General features: G+C 38.7%; 1 protein-coding gene across 3 annotated transcripts in view; it reads right to left on the reverse strand.

The window, feature by feature from the left end:
* The window catches only part of pdgfc (platelet derived growth factor c), a 44,884-nt gene that overhangs the window by 18,993 nt on the left and 13,641 nt on the right, over window positions 1-12,250 (reverse strand). The window lies entirely within an intron of this gene.

The following is a 12,250-nucleotide window of genomic DNA, read 5'->3' on the forward strand; positions in this document are numbered from 1 at the left end:
AGTGAACTTTCTTTTGGGATTTCCTTAAAATTTTGTGTTGGGCATCCAACCCCTCTCTAATCCAATAAAAAAACAGCATTTTTTTTATCAATTTGTAACTTGATGACCGCTGGACTTTCTCTCCTGGCATCCCCACTGCTGCTGTCTAACAGAGTAAGTAGATAAATCAACAATGGCACTTTAAAAAAAAAAAACTATTACTTCAGATTGCAGATATCACTTTGAGGTTTTCATTTGGGCTTGGTGGTAAGCCAGGTGGGAACAGATTGAATGACAGTGTGCCAGATGCAAAGAAAAACAAAGCCCAGGCATGACTTCTCAATGAACGGGCTCTTTCATAACTGTGAGAAGAGTTTGGCCTCAAGTACAAACTGTCTCACCAAATAAGGGCCACCTTCTTCGGGCAAATCAAAAAAAGAATACATGCATTGCTTGACGACAGAAAACTCGACATTTTACTAGCACTGGATGCCTCAAAGCCATATTTTGTGGTTCAGGAAAACACCTTCTTCATGGGGTTAATAACAACATTATTTGATCATATTCAAATAAATCTGACACATTTTTTGCCCCTGCAGTCAATATTGCTTTGATTCCTTTGCAGAAACTACAGAAAGCAATGGCAGACTCTTTTAATCTTTGGTGCAAGTAGCGGCAATGCACTAGGTTTGATGGACGGTTCTTGTATCCATTTGCTGGCTCAGGAGGAAACAAGTCAATAGCTTTCATGCTATTAAAGCTTGGCCCTCCATCACAATGACATGTTTTTAATTAGATCCCCATCACTGTGGGCTCCAACATACAGGATCATAACGTGCATAATGAATATGTACTGCATTTCATGTGTGATAGTAGGTGTACATATGATATTAAAAGATGTGGCCAAAAACAATGGACTTCCACAATTATATAACAATGTCTGCTTTTAAGGGCTCTGTCTGTCCATAGTTCCTTAAATCCATACTGTTCTATTTATGATTTATAATTTACAAATCTACATACTGTAATTACACCTATACATAGCCATATTATGCTGCTCTTCATATTTTTTTATCTTGCTTATTCTACACTTATTCTTACTACTCTTATAATGTTACCACCCTGCACATAGCTGCAAACTGCATTTCGTTGTCTTTGTACTTGTGCTCTGCACAATAACAATAAAGTTGAATCTAATCTAAATCTGTTGGTGACCGGAATGCCTCTTTATTAAGACTGCAATTATGAGGAGAATGTGAAAGGTAAATCTGAGCTTGATGTTGCAGAGAAAAGGGGGATAAAGCAGAAAAGAATGCCTGGACATGAAAACATAAGGTCCTGATGAAAAGGTATTTCAGAGACCTGCGTGGATGAAATCATACTTAATCCAAAAAGTCTGTGAATATCCTGCTTAATTCTTATGCACTCATCACAAGTAATTGCAGTAGTTAGGGAACAATGCTTTGCATTCCTGTTCGGTTCAGTTCTTTGTGCATTAAGCTCAAGAATGAACTATCCAAGTGATTCTTCGCTGTGGATCTTTTGTTTACTTGCATCAAAGCAGAAACTCCTTAATAGAGTGCTCCTTCAGAGTACATCAGCTGCAAACCAATATTTGATCACGATCCACAAGGTCATAAACCAGCTTCCTTCCTATTCTCCTGAAGCTTTTCTTTATTTTTACTTTTTAATAAACAATACTGTCTTTTCATGCTTCTCTCTTTTAAACCTTCCCATTGACATCCTCCCTCTCTGATTAACCCTCCGTGTACTGTAAAATGCAGAGACAGGCTACCAGTCGGGCTGTATTCTGGGTGTAACTTTCACATAAAAATGACCTCACTCTCGGGGTTAACCAATGTCATCTAATGATCAGAGTAGAAGTTCCCTAGAGTGAATTACCTTAAACATGACTTTTCCTTGACCTACTTTTTTCCTCTGTGAGGAAAGTAGAGCCGACTATTAAGGGAGGAAGTGACTCTGAATAAATAGGAGCCCATACAGTGCAGCCTTTGTGCTTTGTTCACACGTTAGTGGGTGAACCATTCATGCTGTTTAACATTAACCTTTCCCCTGCCAAAACAAAACTTGGGCGCACATGCAGTGAACCATGCACATGTGCACAATGTTACATTAGTGCACACAAGCATTGAACAACTACCACCACTACTAGTGATGAGATATATATATATATATATATATATATATATATATATATATATACATATATATATATATATATATATATATATATATATATATATATATATATATATATATATATCTACGCAATGATTACAGTAAAGTGGCTACAGTACTGTAGATTAGCAAATAATCAATCCCATACACCCTCACACACACACTTACAAAGCCCTTGCACACACATATACACCCACACACAGACACACGTGCATGCATACCCAGATGCATTAATAAATGTTAGATGCCTTGAAGCAAAGATTAACTAATGAGAGCAGCCCCTTTGTCCAGACTGCTGCATGTTTCTCGTAAAAAAGGAGTGGGAGGAATGAGAACCATTCATTCTGGCTTCTGTTAGGCTCACTAAATTCATCTTTCCTCACAGGATATCATTACAGTGTCTCACTGCATTGGCCCTTAGCTTTGGAGTTTATCTGGTGGTCAATAGCATGATATAGTACACATAACTATGTCTTTCTTCTGGAAAGCTATAGGAACTGTTACACTACCCCTCTACTCACCCCTAAGAAAGCAATAAATATCTCTGGTGTCCTTAAATATGAGGTCAGACAAGATACTTTTAAAGGGGAACAGCCATTATTTACAGCTTCAATTGGTCCTAACCAAAATTAAAAAAACACAAAAAAGTGTTATTAGGGCCAAATCAAATTGATATGTATTACACTGCCATCGGGGCTTGTATTTGCTCAGTAAATTGGCCAAATTGTTATTTTCACACAATATGGGCTAAATATTGGTCCACTACTATATGGTGTTCTCCCAGCAGCCTCATGCTCCAAGCAGCCTCATGCATCATGGATAACCATTCCTGACAGCTATTTCCTGTCCCGTAATCGACAGCCGAGTCACTTTGACACTAAATCTGGATTGTTTTTAATTTCAGCCCTGTTACCTGCTGGACAAAATGAATGTGAGGCCCTGAGGAACAGAGTTGAAGCAGATTTGGTCAGGTGATGAAACTGTACCTAACAAAGAATTCCCTTTTTCCGATGCATGCGTTTCAGGCTTGATGCAATCGCTCCGACATCTGTTGCTTATTAAGACGGTGCAGTGGTAACTACAGGTGCAGTAAATTCCCCATCCTGCTTAGGATATTTATTGCTTTTGGGTTTACAGTCAGTCGAGCAAAAAAGGGGCTGAACACGGCATGGGAATCTTTTATACCATTAAAAAATAATTTGGCTTGTGTGGGACCCTTTTGTAGCGATTTAATGTGCCAGGCACATGCTTGTGTGTTGTGCTGAAGAGGAAGCAGGTGTGACAGGTTAGACACCTAAATTCCCTGCAGAGGTTGCAAAAATAAGGGCAGAAAGATAGCAGGCGCTCACCAAAAAAAGACACTTGTCTCAACAATTGCACGTCTGTTGAAGTGCATAAAGTATATCACAATCCACTTGCCCGGTGGAAAAATAAAATAAAATTGGTATTTTTTGTGAATATCTTCATATCATATGAATGTACTCTCTGTATTATGTATAGAATGTGGCTGCACATTATTTTTCATTTTCTTCATAAAATTATTTCTATATTTGACAGTTTTTTAATCAAGACAGTTTGTTTGTCAGCAAGATCAAAGCTTACATAATCTTGCTTATCTCCACACATGACCGGCCCAGCGATTAGAAAACATCTCATGGCAGAATATCAGAGATAATATCGATCACTATCCACCAGCAACTGCAAATACTCTCTGACCTGCTGAAGTGCCCTCGAGCAAAAACAACAGACCTCTGCCTCGCTCACACTGGCAAATAATTTTTTTTTTCCACTAATAAAATAAATGATGAAGATTATAATATATAATCAACAGACAGGATTGGAGAGAAGCCCCATCACTGTCATCAGCCAAGTCACAGAGCATCCATTGTTGGCAAGTAAATAGCCATGATCTACACTGATATTTAATTAGTATATCTTAATTAAAATTATACTCTGGTGTTTGATATTATGTCACATGTGTCATGGAAGTTTCAGTAACACAGCTATTAATGAAAAGTGTGCAAATGCAGTTGGGCCCAAAACCTCTAGGGGGCTCACCAATACTAACTGTCCTATCACCTATAACTACTTCACAATGCAATATGTAGTCACAGCATACATACTATTCTTTCAATACATTTTACTTATGGTTTTTAAATGAATTCACATTTTGCTAAAATTTAAAGCATCCAAGGGTTGGGCAACACAAAACAACCTTTTATTTTTTAACCTGCTTCACCTCAAAAGAGAGAAGAATCTGTGTCTTTGTGTGATGAGACCCAAGACAAATATGTTACATCACTGCTCATGGAGGAGATAAGAGCATGTCAGAAAGCTTACTGACACCTGTGAAGATCCATTATGGCAAACAGTAGCAGGGCTCTCAGATAAACTGTTTCCTCCCTTTTTAACACTGACACAAAGTGGATAAAAAAAAATGCAAAACATCACACTAATAATCTTGCATTTGCTGACCAGAGTACAGCTCCATCTTCTGTCGCCTTCACTTTTTAAAACCACTCAAACATCAACAGGTGGGCACATATAACCCATGAAAGCCATTTAAGTGAGGAGGTCAAAGGTCACAAGAAATGTAATCAGTCCAAGCTCTGATAGGACTGAGCGTCTTGGGTTGACTGTGTCGTAATATAATAATGTGATACTTTATTGATCCCTGCTATAAAAATGCTCCATTTTAATGCCCCTCTGTCTACAGGGAGGCCAGACCTAGAAGGGGGCAGGGTGGTAATAAACTGCTCAAGAAGACTTTAGCAGAGCAGATAACTTCCAGCAGGGGTGCTGCACTCAGTGGTCGCCTGACTGTGGGGGGGGGATCTCTCTAAAAGCATGAGGTCAACCTGGCCAAGTGGGCAGCAGGGACATCTGATGACACCTGCTGCAGAGTCAAAGCAAAACATCTGCAGATCATATCAAATGGCCTAACCTGATACCACTAGTGTGTGTGTGTGTGTGTGTGTGTGTGTGTGTGTGTGTGTACACATACATTTGTATGTATACACTGTCATATTCTATCTACAGCTTTCCCACAGGAGGTCTATAATGGGTATATGCTTGTAGTATCAAAAAGATTAGTGATGAGAAATTAAAAATGAAAAAAAAAAAAAAAAACAAAATGGAGCTTATATTATTTCATAGTATATTACAAAGCTCCAGGAACATGTTTCCATTATTACGAAATGGTAGAATAAATAAATAAATTCTACATTGTATACTTTATCGTAATAGGATACAACTTGGGACACAGTTCTGTTTTCCTGCAGCAGGAATCACATCAACTGTTGGATGTGTAGGAACTTCAAGCTAATCCAACCTCATTTAAAAAGAATATTTATTTATGTTTTATTTATTCATTACTTGATAATATAACAAGCCTCAAACTTAGCTCACAGTTGTTAGAAAACAATTAAAACACAAACCAACATCCAGTAAATTCTTCCATTAAAAATAGCCAGAGTTGAATAATATAAGAAGCCCTGGAGCCCATGAAGGATTTAACTTCCATAACTTCTATAAAAGCTACCCAACATGTTATCTGAAAAATGATTACTAAATGTGATAAGGTTTTGTCAAGCCACAGCTGCAGGCTGTTAATAATAGCAAATGCACAGTAGTGTGCAGTAGTGTTTGTTAAAAGCAGGCACATCAAGCCTAAACTAAAGTCTTTCAACCCCTCAGGCTTTGGGCCCTCCGGCAAAGCGACTGAAACTTGTCACCACACAACAGCTTCTCCTCTGGTTACAATGGCTACCCATCCCTGAATGATTCATTGGAGCCTCTAATTAGTGCCCACACTTGTGTTTGGCATCCAGCGAAAGGGAGATTGAGTGTCCGTCTTTTCACTACAGCCGTCTATTTGTGTTGACCCTATGGTATTCCGCATCTGAGCCCCTGAGCCTGGACTTAGACATAATATCAGCACCAAAATCAGCCATAAAATGAAAAATGAACCCATCCAACCTCTCCAATCATTCGACTTTTCCTTTTCATTTATAAAATAAAGTACATCAGTACAAATGCATTTCATGTTTGTTTGACTGTATCTCAACACGTGTACAACCGTGTATAGGCCTGAACCTCTCTCTCTTTCTCTCTTCAAATTACAACCAAGGCCTGTATTTACATTACTGCAGGTAGCCCAATGTCGACCTTAATTTCCTTGTCAGTTGTCAAACTTAGAAACAATATCAAAGTTAATTGTGGAATGATAGTTTAGCACAAAAAAAATGCTGTAAGATTTTTCTCACACACACTGGGAGATGGGGCTAACCTCCCCTTCTGGCTGGGATCCAGGTGCTGACAGATGAACGGTCCACATCTTTTTTAAACCTCTCTCCACAGCTGTGGACGGTAGCTCCAGGCTGCTTTGTAGTCACATCTGTGAGCTGGACAGCTGGATGTTGGGAGAAAATTACAGTTTGACCTGCGGCAAGCCAGATTGGAAGACAGCTTTGCCGTACCAGATCCAGGCACTGCGATTAAGACTGATCAAAGATGCAGTTTTTGCAATGAACGTAGCTGAGAGGATTGATAGCTGATCACAATCCACGTTGTAGCTTCGTGGCTCCAAGACAGAAACACTCAAATCTGCAATGAACAGTTTGGAAGATTTCAATAACGTTACCAACTAATGATTTCTAATCTGGGACCGCCCATATCTGCCTTGGAATCTCAGTAAACCCAGGTTGCAACTTGGATAACATCCAACTTCACACACTTAGTGAATCTGTCCTCAGACATTTTCCTTCCCTTATCCCATTACTTTAATGTTATCCTAAATAAAAATCCGAGAAATATAGACCTCCCAAAGCTCGCTGTACTACATTTGCTGGTTCTTAAACATTTAGAGCATTGTAGCCACAAAGTAATATCCTTCTAATCAAAACAACGGTCTGGAATTCCAAAAAATCAAACAATTTACATTGCAAACATAACCTCTGAACAACCCTGTAAGAAGCTTGGAGCAATGCAAGCAAATCTGGGTAAAGCCTTTAAAGGTCTGATGAGATTTTCAGCTGTGGCAAATTGAATGATTAATCCAAAGCAGCAGACAAGGAGACAAGGAGAAGAACATTTTAATTGTGGCAGTTTAAGAATAAAATTCTCTGGTCTCTGGCTCTGCTTCCAGATACAGATCGATTTCTTTAAATCGGGTTGCCCTGGATCTCCAATTACTGCCGCCCCACCAAGCCTTCGTAACCTTTTGGCCCACCTGTCTAGAGAAGAGTTGCACTGCAGAACTCAGGGTAATGAAAGTATATTCCTTTCAACTTCTATTTACCAAGGGAGGGTTTGCAGAGCACAAATGTTCTTTTCCTGTAACTTCCTGCCCTCGCTCACACAGATACAGGCCTGTTACAGCCCACTACAGCCACGGTTTCTTGCTTTGGTCAAAAGCACTTTGACGGCAAATGACGGCAGTCGTCTAAAGAGGTAAAGATTGTCTCTTCACTGCCTGGAAATTCTCACAGGCTTCAAACTGATGACCCCCTGGTCAAAAGCTTTCTTTGCTAATAATTCAGTCACCACCATGCACCCACTCAGTCCACTGCTTTGCACTATCTATGCCAAAGCCAAATGCATGCCCTCCAAACTCCAGGGAACAATGTCTGTGCATACATCCCAGCATAACAATTTGCCAAAGGGCTGGCAAGTTTGTACCTGGATTTTCAGAGTAGACATGAGTAGCAATTTGAGGATTAGAAAATGGGAAAATTGATGTTTCTGAGGGGAAACGTCTGAAGGCGAGGGCAGTGACTTAGTGTCTGCAGATTAATTCCCATAAGAGGGGAATACAATTATTGTATAATTGCAATGCTGCTCACAGAGCAGCTCTCTATGGATCTATTCATCCAAGGGTTTCCAAAGGATTTATATTTCTAACACTATAGCAGCACTGTTTAAAGAAATACCCTGGAGTGTATACAGGTTTTAGAAAGCAAAAAAAAAATGGCCGCCATCTTGGTTAAAGCGCCCATATTATGCTCATTTTCAGGTTCATAACTGTATTTTAAGGTTGTACCAGAATAGGTTTACATGGTTTAATTTTCAAAAAACACCATATTGTTGTTGTACTGCACAGCTCTCTCTCACTGCTGTAGATTCTCTTTTCACCTGGTTTCTGTTTTAGCTACAGAGTGAGACCTCTTTTCATCTTCTTCTTCTGTACTATCTTTGATTGCACTCGCACATGCTCAGTAGTTCAGAAGTAGATCATGTCAGCTAGCTAACTCTAGAGACAGTAAAAGAAAGCCTGTTTCTCCAACTTTGGTCAGTTACAAGGCAGGATTAACTGGGAGACTTCTAAATGAGGGCGCACATGTAAATAGTTCTTTTGTAGATTATGGTGAACTTGTGTGTGTTGTAGCAGTGCTTTGCTATTGAGAACGACGTAGCATGCTAGCGTTAGCATTAGCGTTAGCATGCTAATGCTAACGGTTAGCATGCTAACGAGCTAACGGTTGTGGTTAGCCAGCTCATTTCGGACTGTGACGTCACAGTTTTTTTGAACAGCTCACTAGGAGACTGAAGGCAGGACACATTCAGAAACTGTATCTCACTAAAAACAGCATGGATGGATTTTTTTCAAAGTTTGTATGTGTGTGGAAGCACCAGAGACACAAAAGAACACCCCAAATCCCAGAAAAAGTGATTTTTTCATAATATGGGCACTTTAAGATTGTTGCAGCTATAGTTTACATATGGACACATTTTTTTGTTCATTTTTATTTTTTGGGGAATTGTTTTGAAAAATGACAAATAAATGGAGACGCTAAGCACTTAGCTCCCAGTTTGCCTTTTTAATAGTCTCCTCAGGTCATTAAGCCTCTGACTGTCCACCGTTTGACAAAAGGCCTTTCAACACTCCTCTATGGCTGCTCATAAAAAAAAAACGTTCAATCATCTGTGTCCATTTGCCTCTAAACTTAACCCTGCTGTTTGATGCAGTTGTCATCAGAAAAACATAAACAGCAAATGGAAGAATACAGCCAGCCACTAAAAGCCTTATTTTATCTTTGGAAACAATACATATTCATGAAGTGTGCACTTAAGGAACAATAGCCGTGTAATTACCTCCTGAGATAAATGGTTACAAAACACATGCCTTTCTCTTCAGTGCTTGTAGAAAGTGGATATGCACATTAATACGTCTTACTAAAACTTCAGTTACATTTCTGAATTATGTAATCACAAGCTGTGGCCTAAGCAGCAACCAGTAATTAGCATGTACAATATATGAGGAACTGCAGAGTTAGTTTCTTATAAATCACAAATGCATTACTGACTTGTAAATAGTTGGGTGAATGACCAGAAAAATCTGCTTTATATTAGACCACCAGGACTGAATATGTATTTACCTATCACACAAATGAATAGGTATTATTACCCGAAACTTGCTCAAATCAACACTTTGATATTAACAATGTAACAAATTATAATGCATAATGTGAAAGGTGTCGCTTGTAGTGACAAACTCACTCTGCTCACACTTTGCTTAGCACCAAACAGCAGACAGAGTTATCAGCTAGCTGATGAACATAGTTTTAGTTTAGCAGTTAAAAGCCAGATATTTCTCTTAGGAGTTGGTGGAGACCAAAACATATTACAGGAACGTGAATATTTGAGTCTATTGAGTAATGTGTTAAAATAGCCTAATGCTACACATTTTAGAGGGTTGCTGTCTTACCAGGAGTTGGTCCGTGTGAGTTTGGTACAGCAGCTTGAGGTAAGAGGATGGTTTATGTACATGATGTTGTGTCTTTTTAGCTGCTGGCTAAAAAGACAAAATCCTAAAATCAGGAATCATGAGTATTTTCGACTTGCCACAGCAGGAAAAGCACAGGTGAAACTCATTTCATTAATGACGGCTCCACAGTCGCTGTTAATGTAATTAATTACACCTGTACTGTTTCTGATATGACGAGCCAAATGTCTGCTGTGAAAAATGTGTATATCCTATGGCAGTTAGCTGATACATTTTTGCCCATTATTAATGCTTCTTTGTTTACAATACCAATTTGTTAATTTAATAAGTGACCTGATGAGAACTGATCAATTATCATCTAATAGCTACAAAAAGATATTTGTGTCAATTATGAGCACTTGTTCAAGTTAAGATGACTTACTTGTATTATGGAGATATTCATATTACTCTTCTTGCAACGCTGGATAGGAGCAAAGGGTTATTTCTGTTAATAACAGTAGCCCGTATTTGGTAGTAAATGAAGACTATAGCCTTTTTCATGTGCATCAAAAGCAACTACAGTGGTCCTCGATGTATCATCATTTTCTTTGATTCTTAACACTATCAATCATTTTTAAGAGCATTTTAAAAAGCAGAGCACATTTTTAATGACCATGTTTTGATAATGTAAGGCCACATTATTGTGAATTCAAGTTGTAGTATGGTCTCATTATTATCAATTTTATTTTTGGAAAATATATTTGGTCACAACGTGCTTGTGTTTTGGCAATTCCTAACATGCCTCTTTGAAGTGCAATGCATTTTTTTTAAAATCATGACATGTAGCTACTGAATTAATGTGGCTTTCTGTTCTCATTTGTATCTGTAAAAAAAAGCTTTCTAAGAGCAGAGTGATGAATTGACTTTGTTCAGCATCATAGACATACTGGCAGCAACAAAGTGGTGAAAAATGCTTCATGTCCACAGCATGCAAACATGTCAATGATCTGCCCAAGAAAATCCATCACCACGAGCATCCGATTCTGCAAACTACGCCAAAAACAAGCCAACTCAGTGACCTGCTTCAAATCTCAGCTAAGGCCTGTCAACAGGTGTGAAGACAGACAAAGTGCTGAACAAACCTTGGCTGTCAAGGCAAAAAGTGAAAAAATGGATTTTGACAAACAGAGTTTTGCATGAAGGATCTGCCTTGTCAATGGTGTCTCATTATTTGGCGTGCTTCCGGGGCCATTTTAATGCTGCTGTCTGTAAAAGCCCTAATTAGAGGCAGCTGAACACAGAACTTGGAGGGAAAATAAAAAGGAGGAGGGGGAGAAGGGGCTTAACACCTTTTCTACTAACCGGTTGGTAATCTGTCATACTCTTCTAAGTCTGTCTGTCTCTCAGCATTTCTTATTCAGAAGGTGTACTTTTAAGCTGTTATCCCACAATCTTCACTATGAAGAAGAAAATGGAGTAAAAAAAGTATTGGAAAAATGTGAAGAGAGTCAGTAAAAAAAAGGGACATTCTCCAAAAGAACCTGCATGCTCTCTATATATCATTTATTGAATCTGAGCACTCATTGTATGTGATTGCATGTTTGTACTGCATGTCTCACGGACCAGCTGTTAAGCAAAAAAATGTTTTCTTGGTTTTTGTTTTGTTTTTAGTTTGAGTATCTGTACATGGTGCTCAAAAAAGGTTTGTGTGCACAACTGAACAAATCAGTAGCAGTTGTTCACTGTGTACACAGATGTATTACGTACAGCCCCAAATGTTTAGTGTGATTTAGGCCCGACTAAGGCAGATAAATCTAAAAAGACATCTGCTGAAAAGAACAGAAGACAGCAACCGTGTGTGCCAAGGCTGGAAACAATGAAAACACTAATAAATAATGTTTTTCTGATGCCCATTACACACTTGAGTGGCAACATGCCCAGTTGATGTCACATTAATTATTAGCTACCCGGATACACAACACAACGTACTCCACGCTCACTCCAGACCAAGAACTCTACCTTCAAATACAATAAAGATTAAAGGCCTTGAAGTTACACAACATGTATTATTTTGATATTTTACAACTTTTGTTTAGGATTTCCAGACACTCACTTGTCTCCAGCTGTAACATGTTGTGTCCCTAACAACAGTGAATAGACATTTCTTACAGTGAAAATCTTCACTTAACACTAATAATATTAGTAAAAAGCTGCACTGAATTTAGTTATGTCAGTTCCAAAACCCTGGTGTTGTGCATTCTGGCCCATTGGCACAGCTTACTGGCACACCTAAATGTGGAGTGGAGCCAAAATTAAGCTTACTAGTTTCACCTGTGCTTTTCCTGCTACGACAAGTCAAAATGTCAGCTG

Source organism: Perca fluviatilis, chromosome 10, assembly GCF_010015445.1.
Source record: "Perca fluviatilis chromosome 10, GENO_Pfluv_1.0, whole genome shotgun sequence".
Taxonomy (NCBI): Eukaryota; Metazoa; Chordata; class Actinopteri; order Perciformes; family Percidae; genus Perca; species Perca fluviatilis.